This window comes from Neodiprion pinetum, chromosome 2 (assembly GCF_021155775.2).
Source record: "Neodiprion pinetum isolate iyNeoPine1 chromosome 2, iyNeoPine1.2, whole genome shotgun sequence".
Lineage (NCBI taxonomy): Eukaryota > Metazoa > Arthropoda > Insecta > Hymenoptera > Diprionidae > Neodiprion > Neodiprion pinetum.
Genome location: NC_060233.1, coordinates 30,583,215 through 30,610,473, shown reverse-complemented (window position 1 = coordinate 30,610,473; position 27,259 = coordinate 30,583,215). Strand labels below are relative to the sequence as shown.

The 27,259-nt window shown below is 38.8% G+C and overlaps 1 protein-coding gene and 1 long non-coding RNA gene across 2 annotated transcripts in view; one reads left to right on the top strand and one right to left on the bottom strand.

Moving 5' to 3' along the window:
- LOC124211919 (defective proboscis extension response 14) overlaps positions 1–27,259 on the top strand; it is a 201,211-nt gene that overhangs the window by 31,918 nt on the left and 142,034 nt on the right. The gene's annotated exons all lie outside the window — the stretch shown is intronic.
- Positions 24,531–27,259, bottom strand: part of LOC124211921 (uncharacterized) — a 122,926-nt gene continuing 120,197 nt past the window's right edge. The window contains exon 4 of the long non-coding RNA XR_006881546.2: positions 24,531–24,944. This is a non-coding gene — a long non-coding RNA (uncharacterized lncRNA). The remainder of the gene's footprint in view (positions 24,945–27,259) is intronic.

The following is a 27,259-nucleotide window of genomic DNA, read 5'->3' as shown; positions in this document are numbered from 1 at the left end:
TAAATTTGTCTTAACTTCCGCTAAAATAAGATTGATTTCGTTTATACGGGTTGCGGGTTTAAGCTCGTAATTAATTGCTTGGGTAGCTATACAATGTTCAGGTCGAGGGCAAAATCCCCCTGACCTTGGTTCCATTTTTCCAAATTATAAAGAGGAAGAAAAAGGGAAAATATAACCGAAGCCCTGCAGATTATCACCTGCGACAATATATTTTCCTACAACTCGTAAAGCGGGTACAAATTGACTCGGGAATATTGAGTTACGGCGTAATTTCGCCTCCCTTGCTCGCTCTAAAGCTTCGTACAGCGGCTAATTACCGCGCTACTAGTTATCTTATCGATTAAACGAGAATCTAGACTGCGAAGCTTACGTCGCTACATAAGTAATAATTGCAAGATCGCAGATGCTTTCGGGTAACTCGAAGCGTTATAATAACCTCGCTCAGTAATAATACTTGATCGCTAATTGTATCCGTTGATTTTGATTTTTTTTTTCTCATTTGTCTGCGACGACCAAGTACTCGACATGTTTTGAATGTGGGATAAACTGGAAGTGGAATTCTGACATTTGTGAAATATTTAAACGCTTCTAGCCGTATTATACTACATACTTTTTAGATAATTACAAGAATACTTCGGACTGCTATTCACACATTTTTCTTTAACAAAATATCTTGGCACTGATACAACCGTTTTTTTCCACTCAGCCGATTGCTCGCAGAGAGTAAAAATTTCTCGAGACCTGACTGACGTTTCACAAACCAAGCCAAATTTCTTGCAAAACAAACGCCTTACGTATTCAAATTAAAATTTACATCGATTCAAAATTATAAAGTGGTAAATATTTAGGACGAATAATTGTTAACTCTATATTTTAAAAATTCAATCGACACTTTTCTGTTTGCATAATGGTCATGTATATATGACTCAAGATTTAACCGTGTCATTGGAGCTAATCTCGTTACATCCGACTGAAGAACTTTCGCCGATACAGGAAAATAATTCAAAATACTTAATTTGAACACTTGTAGTTAACTACGTTAGAGTTATCGGTACGGTATTCGACGATTATTTCACCAAAAAAATTCAAATGCTTAACCCATTCTGACGAGTAAATATCGCTCTACATTATTCGTAAATAAATTTTTTACTGACCGCCTGACTTATTCGCGATTAACGATGACATGCTTTTTATTAATTAACGAGTTGTGCCATCTGTAAATTATTGCGATTGTACTGACGCAATTTTTTCTCTCACCAACTGACGAGCAGAAGAAATAAAATTTGTCTCTGCGAATTTGTAGGGAATAAATTCGTGAATAAACCGAGTTATTTTTGGTTAGAACCGGACGTGTTACAAGAATTTTAGATTTGAGAGTGAAGAGTGAAAAAATAATGAAATAATGTTACTTTTCTGATATCGTTGTTGAACAGGTATTTCCAGTTGAAATTCGGTGTTTGAAAATTTATTACTGGTTCACGCAGACTTTTTCGATCAGGTTTCACGATCAGTCACGCCCTTCAAATCTGTGCTTTGTCACGTTTCTGTTTCGACCGAATTTCCGCCTGACTGTACGTCCCATAAATACTCGAAAATTAACCATTGTTAAAAATCTTTTGCCGTATTTTTTTCAGTTTATATATGTGATCAAGTTTCAGCGCAGTTATTTTTTGAAATCGTCTAAAAGCTTCGTATGTCGGCATGAACGTTACAGACGACGACCACAGAACCGAAAATCTTCGATCATTCGTAATTTCAATGTTTCAGATTTCCGAACTTCTTCATTTTCCCACTTTCGGAACTCAAATGTAAAAGTTTGATTAATTTACATCAAGTTTCGCCGGCAAAAAATTCGAAATTTGACTCTTTAGGAACTTTTCAAATGTGGAATTTGTACCCCGCCCCGAAATTAAATACATGGTTTATTCCGAGATCAAGCAGCTCGAGATGTGCGAACGCGCTGAAACTTGCCTGCCTGCTGCAGTTTGATCCGAAAAGCTTATTCTGATTAATCAATGTGACACCAGGACTATGTGCACGAGGAGACAGTATCTGATTTACTGGACCATAAATATCTCTAATCTGTGCGAGTCCGCCTCCTCCGCCTCCTCCGCCTCCGCTTGCTACTCCATGAAGCCCGAGGTTCGCCATCCGTTGCCTGCAGGCTCTCCTCTCCTCTCCCTCCCCCTCCTCCGCCGCCTTTTTCCCGCTCACTTGATTCTCCGAAAGCCATATATCTCAAGCCCGGTAGTTAGCCCGAAGGTACCGGAAGCGAAGCTCCGCCGGAAGTACTCGACGTGCGTATTTGAACGCGGCTACCGCATCCTCGCCCCGTTACTTGCAGCGAAATTCAACCGCACGCATCCTTCGCGACTTTGTCACGATTATAATCGGAAAGTGCACACATTCCGCGTATAATCGACGGACCTTTTAGTTGGATTCGGAAAGTTCGATTTACATCTTCTATCTCTCGATCGGTCAGGGTTGAAATTAAAGTGGCTGCTCGGACTGTCAGAAAATTCACGGTGTCAATAAAAGTCCACACAGATTAAATTGCTTGATTGCTGACACTGAGTGGTCTTAAAATCAACACCAAAATGGAGTTGACTTCCATAGAATATTTTCGTTGTTACATTTATGCTGGTACAAGGTATAATGTTAATACTTGTATACATATATTGTATGTGCATACGCACGACGCGAGAGATAAAATGGGGTGTATATTTATTTACGGGACGATAACTCGCTAGTAGTACCGTTTCGAAGAGCGCATAAAATTCGTAATAATTTTCTCTCCTCCCGCTCTACGTCTTTTTATTATTCTTTCTTTTACACGCCGAAAGTGGATTCAACCTAGTCTCGCAGAAGAATATTGGTCTATCAGACTTGGAGGATTATACGATTTGCTTCTTATACTTCCTCTTCCACTGCAACATGCAATAAATATACTTTAGCACGTGGATAAAAGCACGGCTTTTACGTATACACGTATAATTTTGACTTGCGTACGCGTGTGTTAGTGCAGACATTATACGTATCTACAGACTTGAACTGGAAATTATTACTCGTGGATGTAAATTGAATGTTTAATTTTCAGCCGACGACTCTTGTCACAGAGTTTGGCGCGGTTATTTAATTTACATGCAATCTATTTCAAATCTATTTGCAGTTTGGCGAGTTTCTATTGAAATTACGAGTATTCAAAGAAATTCTTCTCTTCACTTATTTCTCATGATCCAAAAATTCCCTTTTCCGAAAATATATCCTCCTAATAATTCTATTTTATGAACGTATGTAAGAAAAAAGTAGTTTATCGTGTGGGTACAATCCATTGTACACACACATATCACCCATTTATACGTAATATATAGGTATGTGGTACGTGACATGTTTATGGCTTCAAGATAAAGTGTACCTAGTGAGGAGTCGCTACAGGTCTGGTATAAAGCTGTTTTTTATTCAGGTCTTCTCTGGATAATTCAGAGCTCCTCTGCCGAGAAACCAACTTCCCGAAACTCCTGCGGCAGTATTAAGAAAAAAAAAAAAAGAAGAAATGAAGTGCATCGTAACTTCTATCTAATTCTCAATTATACTTCTATGCCTACTTGTAATTTTTGCGAAATTTTCGTTAATAAAATATTCTTAATTTACAATGACCGCTGTTTATGTTAAAAATTTTTTCTCCCACTAACGACGAAAAATTCATCAGAGCTGCGTGTGAATGAATCTATAAATAATCCGAATTGCATTGAAATACTGAAATTACAAAATTTTCTCACAAATGAAATTGAAATTGAAATGAAAATTGAACACACTTCGTGTCGTTTGAGTATTTTTACCGATAATATTCTGTAAATCAAATTTTTAACGGTAACGTGACGATAAGTAATACCTGTGCATGAATTTATCAGGGAAGAGAAACGAGTTGCGAGGCAGGCAGAGTGCAGTGTATCGTTACACTTGAGCCGGTCGGTCAATTACTGCAAAAGGTATCCCAATGCAGTCAGAAGGTAGCGATAGCAGCTCGGCGTAACTATCTCGTAATTAGAGAACTTAAATTTTGTTTTAATGTCGCGTAATTATCGTTAATGTTATATATCCGAAGCTCTTTACTTAAAACCCCATATTTTCCAGACCGTGGGTACATGTAGATACGTATGTATATAATACTATGTATTCGTTATCTTTGCCTGGCCTCCCTTACACGTGGCTTCGCTTTCATCCCTCCCCCCCCCCCCCCCCCCCCCCCTCTCCCTCTCTGTCGCTCCCTCTACATTTATATGCCCATACATATATACACATTATTCGCTAAACTTCCCACTGAAACGCGAGAGAGTTACCAGAAGTAGAATTTACCGGTGCGATTCCTCTCTCCGAACTTTAATTAATATCACCAACATCTGCGTCGCAGCAGACGCGCTTATTATACATTGCGGTTGGATAGAAAAAAAATTTCAGGAATGAGCTTATATCTGTCGGTTCAGGACGTAATAATTTGTAAAGCAATAGACTGATAAGACGTATTTCTGCATAATTTTTCGACCGTGTTATTATATTATGTAGACAAAAATATATACATTTATATTCTTGCGGTGTGTAATTGAAATATCGATATTGTTATTTAAAGGATCGCGGTTTCCCTCCCAGCATTGTCCGTATTAATTTAAACGAATAAAACTTTCACTTTTTATACAAAATGGAAAGATTACGAAGAAAGGGAAAAAAGAAACCCAAGTAATATAATTAAAGAAAAAAATAAATAACCGTAACGATACAGGAAATCGGCTCAGCCTCACAGACACACTGTTCGCAAAAACAAACGCCCGTCTCTAAAAGTAAATTGAAAATGTGGGGGTGAAATATTCCCTCAGCGGGTCTGCGGGGGAGAATAAAGCTCCGCGAAAGATATCGTCGGACCGCAGTCGCTTCAGGCGGAAGCTGGGTAAAGACCGGAAGTAAGAAGAAACCGATTCTCAAACCCGAAGGGGTGGGGTGGGGTGGGGGGGGGGGGGGGGGGGGGGGGTGGAAGAGATAGGGTCGCACCGCGGCATAGATTTAAGATATCGACAATCTAGAATCCCACTAACTTCGCCATCCCCGCCCGCTAAATTATGCCAATACCACCCCCTCCCCTCCCATATATTCGCAAGCCCGACGTCAAATCATTTTTCTCGCAAAGCTCACCTTCCGCACTGAGTCAAACATTTCTTGTACGGCCATTATACCTAGCATTCGAAAAGATCCCAGCAGCCTTCCAGCTGTTCATATACATCGTAAATTTTAATCCCCCCCCTTGAAATTCGATTGCTGCGAGAGGCGTTTTTTGAGTCTTTTTTCACCCCTCCCCGCCCCTTAGTTGTTAAATCCCCTCGAAGATGTGATGTGAAATTGGGGTATTTTTGAATTTTCATTTTTCCAACATTTTCTCAATCAAAATTTGAAGAAATGAAAAACTAGTACAAATCCGTCACTGAAGCAGAACTTAGTTTTCTTTTTTTCGAGTTATACTAAGAAATCGTAGTGAAATTGATATCGTTTACAAAGTTATACGTTGAAATATTGTTAAGAATACTCTTTTTTTATCTTATTTTATACCCAGGGCCATATTGGCTATATATCTTCTTTTCTTTTTTTTTTGTTGTTCGTATCAAATGACAAACAACAGCTAATGACTGTGCAGCAGCGATAGTAGAAAAAATTTTTCTCCATCGACGCATTTTGATTTCTACACCGCTTCGAATTTCGAACAGAGTTTTAACATACGAGCCGAAATGATCGTTGGGGAGAATCGAGCGAGGCGTCGTCTATCAGCGTCGATTTTAATCAATCGAATGCAGTCAGCGAGGCGAGAAAAACAGAGGGATGAGTAGGGGTAATTTTTCCTGGGCTCCAATATGGCGGGGGTGGATATATACAAGCGTTGGGGTTCGGGGTTAACGTCATCGGCATCGCACCAAGGTCGCTGTCAATCTTTCGCCCGCTCTATTTTCTCCGGTCTGAATTTCTCTCCTTCTTTCTCTCCTCGCGAGTCTCTCGGCTGATCCATAGAGGAGGATGAACGGGATGAGCTTCGGGAGACGAAGAACCGGCTGGGATTTCGAGGGTATTCGCAAAAAACGCTGATCGAAATACGATTGGGATACACACAATGGATAAGTTGCGCATTTATTCGGGAAATACCGGCCGGATGTATCGGCCCGACAGAGATATCCATCTACCCGGATCTATTACCGGATGTCGAGTAATCCGACACCGACTGACATCCGAATAACTGTTGGCTCCAATCTCACCGTCACGCGCATTCTGCCATACGGGGGAGATCATATTTTCACTTTGATTCTTCGACTGCCGTTCATTCGGGTCTGAGATTATTGATTATCGTCGAGTTATTCAAATTGGCTCGGTTGGTGATGCGGAAACATCAATTTTGTTATCATCAAACAAGTGGGAAGGACTTGTTGTCAATTGTCCGTATAAAGTCAAAGTTTGTAACGTTGACGTTACGAAAAGTTACAAGGACAATCACTGTTTGAAACTTCGGAATAACTTTGAAGGATTAGTTGAATCAGCAGAATACAGGTCTTTTATAATGCGGCATTACCATTTATTGAATCTCAAACTATTCTAAGGTTTGGAAATAAGTTAGCCTCAATATCAAGATTTTTATTCTTATCCAGAACACTCGGTGATATTTGAATCGTATCACGAGTTTATATTGCATTGAAATAGTTGTTTTTTGAATTTTCAGGTTTATCAAAATGGATGTTCAGTCGATTTTGAGCTAATTTGAATCTGGTCCTAATGTAATTAACAAATAAGTGCTAATCAATTGATAAATAATAGAAAGAAATCATTTGTGACTATATATATATATATATATATATAACAATGATACAGATTTTTGATCAGATATAAAACGATCCAAGAGGTAGAGATTTATATAGAGATTTATACTTGAAATTATGCCAAAAGGGTTGTAATCACAGAATCAAGTGAATCTTGTACGCTCTGATTGAAATTTAATAGTTGCGAAACAACACTATGAAAGTGAAAAATGATATTTAGATGCGATATGGTAAGTTTTCGAAGCGATTTTGATGTTGATACTACTTGTGATCCACGGAGCAGTAATTTACAAGAAACGAAAAATAGGAGCGAAGACTCACCTTGGACGCCGAGAGACGAGGCCTTAGGTACATCGTGCAAAGCAATTTCCTGCCAATATGGCGCCGAGCTCAAGAATTGTCTACAACGTCGATGTAATCTAGCAAACGTCGAGGGCAAGGCGCGCGTCTTTTATACATACCTATATATACATATATATATGAGTACATACCAGCTATACGAGGTGAAGGAACAGTTGAAAAATGAAAGTTTGTCATGAGTGTATAAGGTACGAAAAGAAAGATGGCTGAACCCCCGCCCCCAGAAACCCATTCCCATCCCCATTCTTCCCGTTATTGGTACAATATAGCTACGCGAGCGAACGAAGACGTAGCGACAGCCGAGAGACCTGCACAACACCCTTCGACCTAAGTGAAAAATAATACGATTACTGTTTCTGCACCTTACAGACGTGGGCAATGCTTTCGTCACTTTCGTCGCAGCACAGCGCGGCCAACGTACTCAAGGGTGGTCCTTGCAAAGGTCATTTTTGAATTTCAACCAGCTTACACCATAAATCGGCTTCAAATAATTCAAAAACGAATCCCTCATTTTTTCAAATTTTTATCTCAAATCTAAGCCGTGCCCGCGAGAGAGTGGATTTTCCCATTTAACCATTTCAGAGACACATTAAATCCACAGAACGGATTTGGATGAAATTTGGCATAGGGAGTTTCTTGGGTCGCTGATTACGAATTTCAATTCTAAATTACAAAATTCAATATGGCAACATCAAGTGACTTTTTGGATTATGGTCCATCGTATTGGATCCGCTTCAAATTTCGAGTTGAGATTCGTAATCAACGACCCAAGAAACCCCCCAATACCAAAATTTATCGGAATCCGATCGGCGGATTTAATGCGCCCCTGAAGGGGTTAAATGGGCTAATCCACCCTGTTACGGGCACGAATTAGAGATGAGATAAGATTCTGAAAATATTGGGGAATCATTTCTAAATTATTGAGAACCAATTTGGAGAGTGTGCTGGTCGATATTGAAGAATGAACTTTCTAAGAACCACCCTAACGTACATAGACAAAAAATATCACGGTTTTAGCTGAAATTTAAAAGACTTTAACGAATAATTTGTGTTAGGATATTTTTACCCGTTTTATACAACCATCCATTTTTTAGTTAAAGGTCAAGTACCAAAGACCAAAAAGATGTAACGCACAAAAAACTGGGTGTACTGCCATAAAGGCGCTTACCCTTTTTTTTCATCACGGACGTTTCACGAAAGGCAAATTAGGCAGCGTTCGTTTTGTTTTTTTTTTTTTTTTTTTTTTTCTAAAGTAGAATGACACTCAATAGAAGGGTGGATATATCAAAATTTCAAAGAGCCGAGCGTCTGATTCAATGTTTCAGAGTACAGACGGGTGAAATACATTATATATAAAAATCGAAATGTAGAAACTTTAAGGGTTTTCTGACGATTCAATCATTTGACTTTGTTACTTCTTCAAAATTCTCAGATTCTTAACGCATATAATGGCAAAGTATAATGTCAAAATCAAAACGTAGAAATGCATCTCCAAATTTATATTATCATTTTGGGGTAAGAAATTTACCAATTATCGACTGTTTAATTTTCAAAGATTAAAATGAACCACGATTAAACAATGTAAACTGTTACATTATCCAAAATTATCGTTCAGTAAATTTCACTTTATATTATAAAAGTACTATTTCTAACAACGTTAAAAACCGAGAAACTACCCATAATTGTCAATGGATGGTTAATTCGTTGGTGTTAAAACAGTTCTGAAGAGCTTTCGCGCTACGATAAAATCTATAGTTCTTCGTGTCACGATTTTAAGTTTCGTATCTTTGAAATAAAGTTCATTATTTTCATGAACATGTGCAGAGATAAATGGAAAGTAACAAATCATGTAAAAGTAGAAGAAAAAAAAAGACAAGAATAAAACAAAGAGCAAAAATACCGACAAAATTTTGTTCAAAACTTTTAATAAAAGGGTTACATGGACCGGGAAAGTATAACGATGGGATCCAACCGTTCGCGTGAGATTTAGGAGAATCTTTTTACACTTTACGATCCTTTCGCTCTTTCTCTCTATCATCTCGCTATTTTTTACTTTTTTTTTTTACTTCTTTTCAGTTTTTACTTTTCATCTCTTCTTCTCCCTCTTCCTCTCTTTGCGACTTGAAAAATGATGTAGGTAGGTGATAATTCTAAAATGATGAATAATTTAGCTTGTATCGCATTAAGAATCGCAGTTTTTAAAATGTTTTTTCCGAACCGAAGGAACGTTTTTCAATCAAATGCTATTCGATGAACCTTTCATCAAAGCTTCCAGACTTTTCTTCTCGCGTTCTTAATCTCAGTTTTTCCGCTCCCACTCCCCCTCCCTCTTCCCCCCGATAACATTGCACGTACTCGCACTTTCTCTGACGGGTGAACTCACCCTTCCGGAAATGCTCAAATTCTGACAGCCACTTATATCGATACTAAAGCGTTCAACCCAGCTGCGCAGTAATTCTAAACACTAAATATCTAACTTTTACAGCTAAAACCACTGATTTCCCCGTTAACGGTGTTATAATCAGTGACGTCGTACAATCTTTCTTAAACATTTCTCAGAAAACAAATTGAATTGTGGTATGTTCGTTTTTTTCTTTTTTTTTTTTTTTTTTTATTATAAGCAATACTTTAGTCTTTAGTCGTATTTTTTCTGTTACCGATGCGATCGATTAAACTTGAGAAAAAATTAGACCACCCGCTATAAACTAATAAAAAATTTCAGGGTCCGAGAGAAGTAAAAAATAAAGTCAGAAGTAAGGTCTAACATCTGGATTGAAATAGTTCCGCACGCGTTTCACGGACGTACCTTGAATTTATTCCACTGGAAAAACGGGCCTTTGACATTTAGAGCTCGGACTGATTTTACTGGATTCTTCCGTTAAACCTGAGCTAAACTCTGCCGTTGAAGTTGCATCACGCGGCATTGATATATGTATTGTTGCATATTAACTACTGCATGACGCGATAAATTTATTTTGACTCATTTATAATACCATCACGTATTATTATTATATATATATGTATATATTCTCTTACGAGCGGTCGTAAAATATGTTTGCGAAGGATGCGTAGGTACAGCAACGCGTTTCTGTACTTCATTCACGACCATCGTTGCGGGATCGTTTGCCAAGCGAAATAATCGATCACTCGAAGTTTATCACTCACATTCCTCAATTTTTACTCTGCGTCCGTAATCTATTTTCTACCTAACTATATAGGAATACTTCCTGGAATTGTTAACGTCGAAGACAAACTGAAGACATTTTTTTTCTTTTTTACACAATGCGTAGCAATTTTCTGTGCAGCAAGTAATTTCAACGTTACAATATTTGGAATTCTGAGATAATTTCTCGACGTGTTCTGGAAAAAATAGATAATTCGTAGGAAATTATTGAAGAACACAGCGTGTGAAAAAAAAAATTTGATGTATAATCTTTTTTGGCTTAAGTATAATGTAAAATATGCACGAGTCTATTTACGTCAGTGAATTATTGTGATATAATATTACACATTTGTAAATTGGACGGAAAAAGTGTGACGGTGGAAATTTTTGTTGGCGGAGTTTTTGTTTGTGCGCTTAGCTGGGAGTATTAAATTCTTTTTTAATATCTCATTTTTCATTCGCGTTTTTTTTTTCTTCTTTGCTTTTCTCGTCAGATTGTTTTTTTCTCCCCTTAACGTAGATACCTAATACGCACGTTTCGTACAAAGAAGCGTCTCGGAGAAGCAGAATAACACACAAGTTTCATGTGGATCAAAGAGACATCCAGGGTTATACACACATGTATATATATACATATATATATTTATATATATATATATATAAATACACCCTGTATAATCATGATTTTGCTTTGAGAATCGGTTTACTCGAGGCAATATGCAGGTGCTCATCTACTTTGTAAAGCTGAACAAATAGATCTAGGACGCCGAGCAGCAACTGGCGAATTCCAATCCTTACGAGGATGAACGGAAAGGAAAACGTGAAACGGAATTTAAAAGGCGAAAGAAAAGTCCGAAAGCTGATCTCAAAGGTTCGTCGAATTGCATTTGATTGAAACAACGTCCGTTCAATGAAGAAAATAGATTTCAAAAACTGTGAATTTTGACGAAATAACTTCAATTGTTAATTATTTTAGAATTATCACGTATTCTACACACTTCTTCAACGCGAAAAGAACATCGTTTGTCCTACAATTATGTAAATAAGTTTTTCCACCAATATTCTGAGATAAATTTGAAGGTAAGAATAACGTTTTTGATTAATATAAACCAGCTGTAAAATCCTCGCCCGCTAAAGCTCGTTCGGGATCGGATGCCTAGTGTGACTGATTTTTGTGCTCGTGCGCTCGTTTACTCGATGTCAGTGTTTTACCAGATAATGAGATACCTCACGTCCTCACTGCTCACTGAACTGCGCGGGAACTAGGGAGCGCTAATCCTGAAGGGCGAAGTTGACCAGGTAGCGGTCCTGGAGCGCAGGAACTACGGAGAATTACTCGTAAAGGTCAAAAGTCACCAAGTAACCGACCCGGAGCGCAGGATCCAGGAGGTTGAGAACCCGGTACTCGAAATTTCCGGAGCGCGAATCTCGTACGTCCGCTCTACTGCGCGGTTGTTTCCAGACTGAGAAATTTGGCTAGCTGATTTTCGTCTACATAGATTGATGACGTCAAGAGAAAAGAAATTTTGAGTGACGTCACTTTCTGAACATCCGAACATCCAAACTCTAGTTTCGAAGTTTGATACTATGTACGATGTACGATGTATGATTTGCTACTTGTAACTAATTGTATCGATTGCACTTACCGACGAGTCGGGAAAAAAATCCCACTTGACCAATTTGCGGAGATCAGTTCATTTTAAAGTTACACTTGAATATATTTTCACCACAATTTTTGAACCGTGACAAAAGTGTAGATCTGTTTCACCATTATTATCTTCAGTTGTCGTATGGATAATTTGTGCACTGATAAAGAGTGTAATTTGAGCTGGATATGCGGTATTTAACATGAATTTGGAACCGCATGAAAATTACAATCACCGTGATATGCACTCACAGTCGTTGCATTTCTGTGTTAATCATGCATACGTCTAGCAATCAGCGAACGGACTTCAATTTGCGATAATTCAATTTATCGCATTTGGCTGCAGCGAATCCAAAACATACACTAATCAACATTTTTCAAGTATTTCGTTCAATTGACGAGAAAATTTGCAAATGGAATGCGTACAGCGGTTTATATTCCTGACAAGTATCATTAGAATGTGTTCTGGACTTACGAAAAAAAAAATTAACAAAACAACAAACAGCAAAACATTGTACTCGAAAAATCCGAACAGGATTTAAAAGGATTTTATTCAATTTCCAAAGACTTTACGGGATCCAAAAGAATCGACGCGCAATTCTTTCGCCGATTATTTGAGACTGCAATTATTTCACAAGAGTTTGAAAACGTTTCAGAGTGATTCGATAACGTTTGCGAGATTTCGCACTGCGCATAAACGACAAGCGTAGGTTAACTTTTTGGCGAAAGACGACGATTCAAAATTGTAAAATAAATCCGATGAACAAAGTTAGCGGAGCGAGGTAATTCGTGGCAATGTTGAATGAACGGAACAGAGAATCGTTTGGTTTTGGAAAAAATCGATAAAAAATTTTAACGCAAAACGTTAACGCTTGCGGGGGTTATCTGCATAATAATTATGGCTCGAGCTGTCGATGAAGAGTAAAACATCGTCGCAGTTGGGCAATAAACATCTGCGGCAACTGTATGTAGGTAAAATCGGCACCTACCTACGTATTGTGCGTTGAACGTATACCGTATGGGCATGCGACGGGTACTTTACGGTTGTGTAAAACATGGAGGCAGGCATGTAACCGCCGTAACGGTTGTTTCGGAGTTGTTTGGCCGGGGTTCTTGTTCGCGATAACAAACTGACATCGTCGATCCGACGATGCGAGTACTGATTATTGGGAATCGGAACACTCGTGGGAGGAGCCGGGATTACAATAAACCGTCCTCTGCAGGTCGGATTGAACAAAGCGTGCAATTATGCGAGCCGAGTCTTGAATGAAAATTTTAATTAGGGTTTTTCAGCTACGCAATCTCTCAACGCGGATATAATATAATATATAAGGGAAAGCAATAATTACAAATCTCTCGCCACACCGAAAGCAATAAAAAGGAAATAAAGAACCCAGCGGAAATATATAATGAAAGAAGTATGATGATAATAATTCTGGTTAAAAAGAGGGGGGGACCAAAAGAAAGAAAGAAATATAAAAAAAAAAAAAAAAAACCATCCGCCCCGAACTCACCGCTCGCTTGCGAATAATTAATTTCGCCAATCTAACGGTCACGGGCTCGGTTCTCTGGATTAAAAACCGTTTGTATTGTTACCGCCGTGAAAAATTCACGTTCGTTAAAAAGTCCGGCCGAGACTCGTGAATCCCTTGTCTTCGCTACGATCGGCGATAAGGGATTCGGAAAATCGATAGTTTACTGCTCTCGCTCTGTTTCACCGAGATTCTTCTTATTCCTCTCGAATTTTCGAAACGATTCGATTCTACATATTGGATTTATACTTTTTCTTAATTTTTTTTTTTTTTTTTGACACACGTGATGCAAAATTTTTGATTTCTGAAGTAGGTAATACTAACACATGGCGGCATTCACTGATACGATACGTGATTGAACTGAATTTAGTCAAACCTACAAATAACTTTATTCCGACCGATAAATTTTCAACAGACTTAATTAACCGCTCTCTCGAGAATGAAAACTGTTTTCGGGCTATTTCTTAATCGATTTTTTATTTTATCTGTAATCACAAAGAAATTTAAGAGTCAGTAAAAGGAATTGCAAAATATCGTTAAAAAAAATTGAAAAGAAGCACAAAATGAGTCTTGAATATTTCACTCAAAAAAGAATTCATTTAAATAATCTATTCCAGAATGTTTTCGTTTCTTTTTTTTTTTTTTTTATACCAACAGATTTCTTACTTTCACGTCTTCTTATGATATTCTTGCGAAATTTATCGAGAAAAATTTCACCGTTGCTCTTTGTCGCAGAGTTTTGGTAACGAGCATCGGCGATGGAAGCGGTCACCAGAATTTCTGTCTACACACGCTTACTCACGTTATATCCCACATCCCCATGCGGTCGTGAATTGTTATACAATGCCTTGGGCGCGTGGCTCTTCACTGCCTGCGCCGTAACAACCCCATTGTTCCATTCGTTTGAAATTTGAAAAGCGAAGCAGGTATTTATTTATGCATACTCCGAATTACGAGCTTCGCTATATACCCGGGAATTCCGACTCTGGGGATCACAAGTAAAGCCACGGACTGCGTATCGCATCGCTTTTACACTCAGAGGTAAAGGTAAAATAAAAAAAAAAAAAAATAGGAAAAAAAATGGATCCTGTTACATCAAGCAGACAGTTATACGCCTCACGTCCGTTTTGGAAAACGCAGCCTTTCGATCTACGACATTTTCTTTTTCACACATGGATCAACCTTTCTATTGTGTGGGAAAAATAAATTTAAGAAAATTCGAATAATACAGGCTAAGGTGTCAACAATTTGGTCAAGAAACGGTTTTTTTTATGAGATGTTCAAATCGATCGAACTCTATGCGTTTCATTCGATGGTAATGCTTCTAGACTTTTTTTTTCATCATAAAGACCTTCGAATATTGCACATTGGTCTTTATGGAATTGGAATTTTAATACCTCAAGTACGAGACATAAAAGTGAAATTTTGAAAGATAGAAACTGAATCTGAACGTCTGAGCGTGGATTTCAAACCTTGCGGTAGTTGACACAAAATTTAACCAAGAACTTATACATGCACGAAAACAAGTAAAAAACGTGAAGTAACATGTTTAGGAAAGTTGGTGAATTTAACCAACCATATATTATGAATTAAATCTGTTGGAAATTTATGATATATCCACGAAAAATGAATTGTTCGTAATATTTCATTCTTTAAAAATAAAAATTACAAGGATAAGCTCTAAACTGTATTCATCTTTTATTTCGTAGGAGTAACTTGTTCGAAACTGGTTTCGTGTTTGAAAAAACCGTGTTTACAATATTCCAGCCTCTGAAGAATTTAATAATTTGTGCACAGCGAGTTGGAAATTCAAATCGAGATCATCAGAATCTCGTCATTTTAAATATTTACACTATGATACAATGACACGTGTATTCTAATTCTTGACATCTCGCGGTGAATGTTTATCCTCACTATTGTTGAGATCAAAATCAAACAACTTAAAAGCCCTCGTTCTTTTTCAACATATACTCAACTCTACGTCAATGATTGCGATTGCGTTTTCTCCATTTTGTACAAATTCATTTCTATCACGTTGGGGGGACATTTCCAGAGTTGATTAATTCTCAACTAACTAGGCCGAGCAAACTTTTACCGCGGGAGAGTTTGACCGCGTCTAGTCATCTATCGGGCGGCACGTGAACTAGGATAAAAAAAAATTCAGGGTATCTACTAGATTGTTCCCATACTCGTTTCGAGCTTTGAAAAAAATTTCAATCACCATTCGTCGCATGTAAGAATTTAATGCAACATATTAGGTATCGCATCAATTATCGCGGATGAATTTCCCACACATTAAAAGCTCTCGCTGCCGGTTGCGTTGTAAGGACAATGTAGAACATTGGTTAATCCTGAGGGCGTTAAAGCGCGTGTGTGGCAGAGAGTACTGGAGGCAGAAGAGGGGAGGGTGCCATTTTTCAAAGGCTTTTCACCGCTCTGCAACGTACCTCGAATACGTGTTTCGTTCGTGTGGGTAATAAACACGCGTGCACACGGAGGCGTGCATTTATTCGCGTGCTCTTGGCGCGCTAAGCCAGGCCGCACTTGTATATGAATGAGACGGCTTTGTATCCTCGCAGCCGCTGCTCGGGTGCTCGTAAGAGAAACGAGCGATGGACAAGTGCGCCGAGCTAGGTTGAGCTCAATGAAAAATCCGTACATAAAGCTCAACCGGGGCGTTATTTCCCGATGTATCCGCGCCACGCTGGGCATTCGAATAAAAATAACGTCCAGCCTTTATCGGTTTGCTTATTTAAATCGCGTCTACCTGCCTGCGCACCTTCACTGAAATCGGACAGGCAACGCACAGGGGGCGGTAAATGAAAATCCGCAGTACTTCGCGGCCAGCTAACCGCACCGTCAACGGAGATCTCCGGGGCTTGGAATAAAAACTCGAAATCTCTACTTTCACGAGTTCTTATCGTATCCACTCACGCGCACTTATCCAATGAAAAACATATTTGCTAACAGTTCGCAAAAAAATTGTATCGATGTACGTAAGTGCGTTTGGACGGGGTGTCGGATTGAAATGAAATCACCCTGCAGGCATTTCATTTTTTTCTGACCGACAATTACCCGTACGAGAAATAAAATAGAGAGATGGAGAGAGAAGAACGTTACTCTCGCGGTTTGAATATTATTTTATACAAATACTGGTTTTACTACAGGTAATGGCGTAAATTCGTTGGAATTAGTTGCTATTGAGAATTGAATTTAATTTCGAATTTTTATGATTTTTTAAAATCCAATTAATTCTGATTCAAAACGACTGATGCGAGATGATAAAAACTGACTTTTGATACCGGAGAAAGTGGAGCCTTACTTTTGAGTCAAACAATTTCTTCCTGTATTCAGAATAAAATTTCGACCAACAATTTACCGTTGCAGCGCGAATTAATGAAATTGTATGTTGAAAAATTGGCTCAAATTTATAATTCCGCATATTCTAATTATAACGAGTGAATACCAGAGATACAAGATTTCAACCGCGAGTAAAAAAACCTGACGGAATTTCAAATCTCTTGTAGTAATTGTCAAATTTCATTTGACAAATTTTGCACTGAATTCCGACGAAGTAAAAGCGACTCCGCTGTGAGGAAAACACAGAGACGATTCTTTGGGCTTTATATTACAGCAACTCTATCGCGTATCCTATATACCTGTATACATATATAGCAGCTAGCATCCTGCAGGGATCAGCGACAGAGGAGCTGGGCGTAACGCGGGCGTTAATTCAATATTCATTATTCACGGAAGAGGGAAACATCATCCGCGATGAATTCTGCTGCCTTCTGGAATTGTAAATGAAGATGAAATTCGCGTGGCTGTCACCGTGTCGCTGTACCATCATGATTATTACCAGCGTCGCGTCATCGTCATCGTCACTTTTACGCCTTACGTACCACCGAGTTACGAGCCGCTACTCTTTATCGCTAACTCTAATCCCACTCATCTACCATAAACATTACAACCACCCACTTGAATAACGACGACAAATTCGCTTCGATAGTCTGCGACGAGAGAAATTTCTGTAGCTACGGTATACGACTATGTACGCAGTTTTTAACTACGTGCATGTTTTACCACAGCCAAAATATGTAATTCTGGGTATAAAATGAGCACGAGTGTTGTTGCTGTAACCGTAAAATCTATGACCATATGTTAGGTATTAATTTTTTTTTTTTTTATCATAGTCACTCGCGCTATGTTTCTTTTCGCGTAACTGTTACCATTATTTATCGTTGATGCAAAAATGAATTGAATTTAAGGCCTTGTTTAAGGAAAAACTTATTTAAACCCTACAAACGGATTTAAAACTGTGATAACCGCGAGCAAATTGAGTATGGACTACTGTAAAATTTTTTTTTTTATTAGTATAATTGTTACATTGCAACAAATCCATTTTCAATGGGATAAACAGAAATGTTTCTATCAGGAAATCGGGTGAAATGACGAATGCAGCGAACGAGGAAGCAATTGAGCCGGACGAATCGTCAGTTATTGCGGTAGATTTTGCCCTCGGTGTTTTTATCAACGGTTTCATTTATTTCATACCGTTTTATGATGTATTTTGCGTTGTATCTGTTTTTTTTTTTTTAGCATTTTTTCATCGTTTTGACTTTATCTTTATTATTTTCACATGCGATCGTATTGTCAACGAGATTTCAGCGCAGACCCGATTGTATCTACAGGTACCCAATTGTCCGGCGAATTCAGCGATACATTCGGGCTGTTCGTACGAGCGAAATGTATCGCGAAGTTGATGACCTAAAAACGAATGAAAGAGAAATGAAAATGGTTATTGTCGCAATAGTTATTACCTTTTGATTCTGCGCAACTCGTAAAATTACATTTCTGTTCGAGGTTTTCGTCGAATGAAAAAACTTCATACTACTGGATCGAAATTAAACATCTCCGTCAGGAATAAAAAATTTTCCAACAAGAAATACAAATTTATTATTCTAACTTAGATGCAAAAACATGACACGTTGATATGAATTTGATAATCGTTGTGCTGCAATTATGCTGCATCTCTTTTCGCTCTAATTCTGATTCGTTATTAAGATTCTGTGTTATTTATCAGTCGATAAGTTTCGAGTAGTTTTGCGTCGATACATTTCCCCATTTTTTACTCTGCGTAACCTTGGGTGATATGAGAAAAGTATTGGTATTTCTATTCTCAACGAATATTTATGTTTCCGAAACTCTAGGACCCAAACAACAGGTTTTGAGAAAAACGTCGGTCTGTATATCGGTATGTCCGACAAACTCGTGCAATCATCTCGTAAAAAGCATGATTGCAAAAATTTGAACCTTAAAGGATTTTACAATCAAACAATGGGCATGAAAAATTGTCCCGTTTAAGTTGAAATTTCGGTTCAGCCGGAAATGAATGGATTTTCAATGTTTTACCGACAAACCTATACTTCTTTCTCATTGTTACTTTTTCTAAACAAACGATTATGTATTCCCCAGTTTATTTGTTTATTAAAATATAATTGTCGGGCAGGCCGTTAGACTCATCCCTTTTCACGGTGACGAAAAGTATCGCGAAAAAACTGTTTTTCCTGCTCGTTGACGCATCTCGTCAATTTGGAAATTACCGCGAAAATATAGAGGTTCGTAAAATTCATCGATACTGTGCGTTCGAACTTTCGTTAAAATTTAAGGCTATGAAAATATGATCCAATATTCGTATCGCGTTTGACCCTTTTTCTCATATCCAACTCCCTGCATCCAAAATACTGCAAATACAAAGCACAGCGTATCACAAATGTTTCCAACTGTATCGCGAATCGGCTGGAGGCGTTAATTCGCAACATCTGGATGTAGGTACAGAATAGGAGAAAAACCCCAGCACGTGTGGTATATTACATATACGGAGACTTGGGCAGCTAAAACTTTGAGAGAAACTTCGAGTTCGATCGTTCGACCGGGCGTTCATATTGCTTAGTTTCGTTTATATATAACATAAAGCAAAAATGGCAGAGGCTAAAGGTACGTGAAGGTAGCGAAGGGTGGAAAAGGGTTGAGGTGGAGCTGCCAGAAAAAGTAACAGGGTTGAAAGTTTTCCGACCGTAAATCCGGAAGATACTACCGTCTTGTCCCAAGAAAAGTGGATTTGAAGTGGCGACTGAAGTGTCGGTGGAAATGGAACCGTACAGGGTTAAAGAGAGCCGAGTTGCACGAGGGCGAAAAAACCGGCGCAAAAATCGTTGGAGAAGATCGCGGACGCCGTTTCACACCTTGGATGTGCACATATATGTTTCCGTATACACACACACACGTATATATATCATACACACCTATATGTATATAATAGATGTGTATGCGGAGAAGCGGCGGGGCGGGCGGCGGTTTTCCTGCCAACCAGAATTCGTTTTGAGCCCGATAAATCTCCGATTTAAATAACTGAACCACTTGGCCAGCCGCGGCGGTTCTCTCCTTTCCTCTTCCAGCAGACGGAGAAACCCAGCCGTTCCTACGTATACGTATACATACGTATATATAGATATATACCACAACGTATATAAAGCGCGGGAGAAACGCGGCGGGAAATTCTGGCTCTCGGAAATTTTATCGGCCGAGTAGATCTTCGCCTTGACTCTCCTCCGCGAGATTACATCTGTACCAGCTATCTAATAACTCATTCCTGCGGACTTAAATCCCCCTCCTCCACCCCCCCCCCCCCCCTCCCCACTCACTCACCCCCTTTTCTTGTTAAAATCAACGGCTTTGCAGTGAAAAGCGTTCGGTAGAAACACTGCGAAACATAAGCTTGAAAATAACAAACCAAGTCAATCCGTGATTTAAATTTGAAGACCGTGAAACTTGAGCAAAAAATTCAAATTTTCTTCCAAGTTTTATTTAATTATTTATTATTATTATTATTATTATTATTATTATTGTCATTATTATTATTATTATTATTGTTATAACGAGGTATGCAGAATTATTATATAAGTTACAGACATTAAGCACCTTATTTTTCTGATATCGCGTTCATGTTATTATCAACAGATTTGAAACCGATTTGTGAAATAATTTCATCGACGACCTAACGGTTGACTAAGTATAGAAATCGTTGTAGAATTAGTGATAACAGATTTGTTTGTGAGTGAAATTTGTGATTCTTAAAATCTGCTTGATTACAACGAATGCAATTGTCTCGATCCAATTTGATCTGATCGTCGGTACTTTTTAAATCCTTGTAAGACTCACACGATGGGTACGTATTATTTGTTTTTTGTTTAGCTTTCAATACTTTTTTTTCCCACTATGAGGGAGTGAAAGAAATGAATTTATAGAATTCCTGCCTGTGAAACTGATAACGCTGGGTATATAAGAATAGAAGATATAGACGAGGAAAAGGAAAGAGGGAGGGACGAGACGGAAGCGGTGGCAATAAAATGGTCGACGTATTTCTTTAGGCAGGACCAAACGCCGAAATTAGTTGTTCCTTAAGATGTAGATTTCGCATTGTGGAAAACGTTGGTTCGAAAGAAAATCAAATTAATGACCTGTCTTTAACTTTGGGCAATATATTATTATACATAACCACTTTCTGTGCAGTGTGAGAAGTTTAAGAAACTTCTACCAAACTCTACATTAATGATAATCAATCGGTACAGCTGAAAAGACCGAAAATTCGGCACTAAGTATTATATAATCCAGAGATTATTCGCGGCGTGTAACAAGTTTTCATTACAAACAGTCGACCAGTAATGTTTGAAAATCGTTTTGAAAATTGTCGATTTTTTTTTTTTTGTGTTTACCTTCGTTTTCAAACAGCTCATTGTACCCACTATCCCCTCGAAAAATTGGCACTGACCGTCATTTCGCGCTGGCAGATTAATTCCCCTTGAGATTTCTCCCTGGTCATTTTCAACCCCTCAATCATCCCTTCCCTCAGTTGCAATTATTCTAAAAAAGAGTAGGTACTAGCCGGTGGATATTCGCGATTCGGTTCACAAGCACCGACAGCGTGAAAGAGAAAGAGGAATGAATCTGTATATAAATACTAATTTCACGTTTTATATACATTATGATTACCTATATACCGGTACATCATTATCGCAACCAATGAACTCGGTCAAGAATTGGAGTTTCGATTCGCTTTCACTGGTTCAGCGAATCGTTTAAAAACAATTATTCATTTCACTCGGTTCTTATTTTTCTCTCCACCTCCAGTTTTTTTTTTTTTTATTTTTTTTTTTTTTTACTTTATCAGAATTGCGTGAAAAGAAAGGTGTAGCATTTGGGGTGGAAGTAACTTCTGCTAATATCGACTTATCTTTCTGTTTATTCATCTGTACACCTTTTTCAAAGATGATTATCGACGTGAAAATATTACCGATGGCTTATTTGATTTTTATATTCAATTACGTTACAATTGGTATTTTTACAAACGATTTCCCGAAGATATTCACCCTGTAATTCATTTTGTTTCTAATGACTGGGGCGAACCTCACACCGGATCGTTGAAAAAACGAGATCCAACTTTTACAATTATCAAGACAATATTGAATATCAAAAACGACGAGTCCTAGAACCGTCCACTGTTCCCATAATTTTTAAAAATAATAATAAGAATTTTGATACTCTTAAAAAATGTAGAGATGGCCCGACCGATTCCCCGCAAAAATCTGATCAGTTCTACAAGTTTGAATGAGCAGTCAAATTTTATCCATTACGTCAGATAATCGATTTTCGAGTTATTGTCCCGTCCACAAAATCCAGAAATCTCGCGAAAAGTGATTCAACGATTTCCCGGGTTATTACAATAACTGATCTCCCTTTTCTCCGAGTATAAAGAACCGTGAATTTAGAAATACAGCGCGTCTGTATTATTTATACCCGCAGGATCAGGATCCTCTGGAGGGTAACACGCGCTGAAATTCTCCAGCCTTCGTGTATCGGTGCGGCTCATAAATTCCTGGCCTCTCATAGGCACTCTGTATCAGTCGGGTTGTAGAAGGTGAAGGGACTGGACCTTTCCCCATGAATTACGAGTCACGTTAGATCGGCGAACTCGCACGCGTTCTACCAGCAGGGATCCAGTCGAATTCTACAGCCATTTCTGCGGGGCGTAGAATAGTCCTGATTCTTATCTTTCCTCGGACCACTGAGTGTCTGATTCATCGAATCAATTTTATGCCTGATCGGTAACAGATGTTTCGGTGACGTGACGGGAGAATCATTGCTCAAAGAAACAAAATGACATGTAAAAGCTTAAAAGGAACAGAAGCAACAGGATTTGAGTCTACCAAATTCGGAAACAACTCTTTCGTTGTATTGGAATTCACCACGTTTTTATTAACTCGCTTTCTTGTCTGTTTGTTTGTTTGTCTGTTCGGTACAAATTTTGCAATCGATTTTAAACTATCTTCCCGATGAGCTGGAGATTTGAAATTTTAAACATAGCTTGGACCTGGATGACAATGCAATATTGTTTGTTCGATTGTTCGGTATAAATTTTTTAAATTCTAAAACAATGCGAATCGGCCACCATACAAGTGCATTACAGGTATATGTAGATTGGTTATTACCAGCAAATTTGACAGCGCAATATCCCAGTAATTTTAAAAATTTTACAACTTTTTTCCAGAGTAAAATCAGCGAATAAATATCGTATGCTAAATTCTCACACTTTACAAAAAAAAAAACGACCAGTAACGCATGAAGATACATTTGTATTGTAATGAAGATTCCCGAATTTAGCTGAACTTTTTAGGTGACTTAGAAACTGTCCGTACGATTCAAGTTTTTCAAGCTCAATGTCGCACGGTTTGACTTGTATCCGAATTGTGTAAAAATTTGCGAGTCTAGATTCCAAAAAATTTCCGCTCGAATAAATAAATTTTCAAACACGTCAGAGGTCGGAAAAATCTGGAGCTAAGATCCCTGCAATTCTAACTCGGCATAATTTATCGAGAATATTTGATGCTCTGAATGTATTTACGCCGATTTCAAAAACCGCGCACATCGCTTGAAGTAAATCAGAGATCAGGCTTACGGTGCGTGTTTGGAAATAGAATTTCGGTCTTGCGTCCATCAAGGTTCTTGCCCGGCTGACGACATCTGGCGTGTATAGGGGTTCTAATTAATGGGGTTGGTTCGGAGCGTCTGAGACAAGACAAACCGTCGTCGCAGTTTCTCAAGAGATAAAAAGAGGCGACTGAATTGCCCGATGTTTCGAGGGTTCGCGTGACTTCTGAATGCAACCGGTGACAACACCGACGATTAGTGCCACCCGATGCTCCCCACGGTGCCGAATTTTACGTCGTGTCAATTACAGACGCCATTTGTTTTTTGTCTGGACCAGCATTCGTTTCGTTTCGTGAAAAGTCACTCGTGAAAGTGGCGAGATCGGAAAGACAGCATCTTTCATTCATATTCGCGCAATTTGCATCAAAAACTTCCGACTAACTGACTTTGAGACGGGCTTTTTCCAGCTGTAACTTTATACGAAAAAGCGTGATAACAGACCGTTTTCCCGAAAACGCCGGGGCGCCGAGCCGTGCCGCTGACAAAGGCAGCAGCTGCCCGACGATGAGTAAAAATTCAACCCGACAGGATCGTCCGAGGAAGGAAAGGAGGCGGAGGGAGAGGACGACGCGAGGATGCAGGAAAGCCTGGCCCAGACAGTGAAATAATTTGAAACTTCGATAAGACAATCGAGGTTGCCGTACGAGAAGAAGCTCCCAAGGAAAAATAAGAAAAAGAAGAAGAAGAAGGGGAGCCGAGGAGATGTGGGAGTTCCGAAGGGTTGCAAAGGGGATGGGGAAGTGAAAACGAGGAGACGAGAAGACGAGAAGAAGTTCGGGATAGATTCATTAGAGTCGGAGAGAGCCAGGCGACGGCGGCTTTGGCGTCAGCGTCGACCGCAGCCTGCGGGACGTGTTGCCAAAAGAAACAGGGCTGATGTTTTTCGGTAAACTAACCGAAATCAAATCACGAAGATCCGCGGTAACAATCTTCTGTTTGACTTTCCCCCCTCGGCTGATTCGCCCCTTTCATCGCCCCCACCGACCCGGCAACTTTCCGCAATCCGTTTACCCGGCCTCTGCGAGGTCCGGGAACTTCGTCCGTCGCATCCTCGTCGACTCAAGGATCTCACAGGACAGATCCGCGGCTAGCTCTTTAGCCGACCTCGAATCCCCCTCGATCCCCACTCAGGCACGTCCCTTCGTTCCTCCGTTCCTTCCGTTCCCCCGTTTATCTCTCTGTTCCGTTCCGTGCCTTCCTTCAGATCCACGGATTCCCCCGTTTCTCTGTTCCTTCGTTCCCCCGTTCCCCGGTTTCTCCGATTCCTCCGATTCCTCCGTTCCTCCGTTCGACCGATCCCCCGTTCCGCTATTCGGCCGTTACTTTGTTCCATCGATCCTCGGCATCTTACGCTGGAATAAGAAACATTCTTCCAGTTAGAGAAATGTTGAAAATATGCCAAAATATATTGCGGATACCAGACCGCTTTGTTTACTCAAGAATAGTTCGCTTTTTGTTCAAAATCGATCGATTATAATTTATATGCATAATATAATATTCTCGAGCAATGGCTTTGTGCATATTTATTATTGTTCTCAGTTCAAAATCGCTAACAAATATTTCCCCTTTTCTATACCTCTACTTTCTATTCTAAGATTCTATTCTGTTCAGTTTTACTTTTACCGACAAACAAGTTTCAAATTATCACAAAAGTTTCAAATTTTTAATCCACGTTACTCAAAATTCTGTCAATTTATCTAAATACTTCTCCGAGTCTCTTTGAAGCCGCATCAATTACTTTATCTTATTACACTTCATTTTCCTTCTCATGTATTATGGGGTTCTATACAATACGGTTATTTGTATTTTTATTTCTATATTCCATTCGTTTCAGCCAGCTTTATAAATGTAAGCGCTTTGTAAAACCTCGTGACAGATATTCTCAGGAGAATTCCAACTTTTCTGGACAGACGATGAAAAGGGGTTCCGACTTTGATTGAGGAAACACCGATTTCGAGGGATTCTGTTAACAGTACATACGTTTCATACATACAACTTGCCATATAATCTCATCGTAAGATTGTACATTAATCACTTTGACGTGGTTTTAAGCGACATTGGCATAGTAAAAACAAAACAGTCCCACATTCGCGTTTTGTAAGTGGATCAAATAGCTTCTCAAATAACACGGGATTCGTCTGATCAGGTTGAAAAAGAAACTTACATCAGATCATCAGACTTGTAAACGAACAAGAGAAAAATTAACTTGAATACATTCCGGTGATAAAATTCAAAACATTTTTTTACTTCCGTTGAGTATATGCCAAAAACAAACAGCATTGTAAAAATAATCTACAATATTACAATCCATCGGACGATAATTCAAGCTGAACTGATTACAGGTATGCAAGTTCTAAAATCAGTTCAGCGGATGAATAAGGTCCTCACAGTCGTTACTAATTGCACAGAAAAAAAAAAATCACTAAAGCACGGTCTTTCTTTCGATACCAATTTCGTATAATTCATCAACCAGGAACGTAGCATACAGGCAAGGGTGCCGTGGCAGCTGGTTGATAATCCGCGGTGGAAATCACAGCCATAATCGCGCTATCAGAGACTGATTAAGCGTCAGCTGAGGTTGATTAAAACTGTAGCGGTACTGGGCAAACTGAACAGATTGCCAATCAGTTCTCTTCATACTTGGAGCATGTATGTGTAAATACGAAGTACGTAATACGTGAAATGGGTACGATATTACGGTGTTTGTACGAATGAGTCAGAACCCATCCTCCGCCCCGTGTAGCTGACCAAGATGACCGGAAAATAACCGGAGATGAAATTGCTCTGAACAATAGTCATGGTCCAGAGGTTCGCAAGCTATATCTTACACTTTCCAGCTCTTTGCCCTGTGATAGGTTTTAATTTCAATTACCAGACTTGCGTAACTGCCATGGTTTCATGGCATTTGATGATAAAACAACATTGTTTTCCGCTGAACTGAGTTTTAATTAGTTCACGTGCTTGATTATAATTCATTTTCCGAGTTTTTCCACACCGAGAGAAATTCTTATTTTATTTTCATTTTCTTTTTATTCTACTTTTTTTTTTTACAAAGAGCTGAAAGTTTCTAGAGTTCAAAATTTATAGTTCAGTCGACAAATTTTATGATGAAACTTCACTGTATTTTCGATTAGGTCCACAACAAATCAACGTCAGCTTGAACTAACAACGCGAAGACGTCAAAAATAGTATACTAATTATGCAACTAACTATATAAATACTAAAAATATTGACTATAGTATGTTTAACTTGACTGTTCGTATTTTTTTTTCTTTTTTTTTGTGATTACCGCAAATTAAGAATGCTTTTGACTACCGTCTCTCCATGGTTCGAGATACTAAATTTTACAATGTATTTCCTGCATTGTGAGGCCAACTATAAAAATATTTTCAACCACACCAATAATTCTCTAGTTAATCGCATTATAATTTGGCGAGTGGTTTCGACAAAAAAATCTCCACCGCCCCCCCCCCCCCCAGGGGACTGTATTTCGTACCATCGTTAATAAGAATTTTCTTTCAATGCGGTTTTTCGAATCAGCTCTCGTTGGTTTTTCAAGGCTTAATCATTTACGCGCGGTATTCCCCCGCAGCCCCCGTTTCGTGGCTCTTTTTTCAATTTGCATATTTCCTCAATTTTCCATTATCACTACACGCACGTGGAGAGT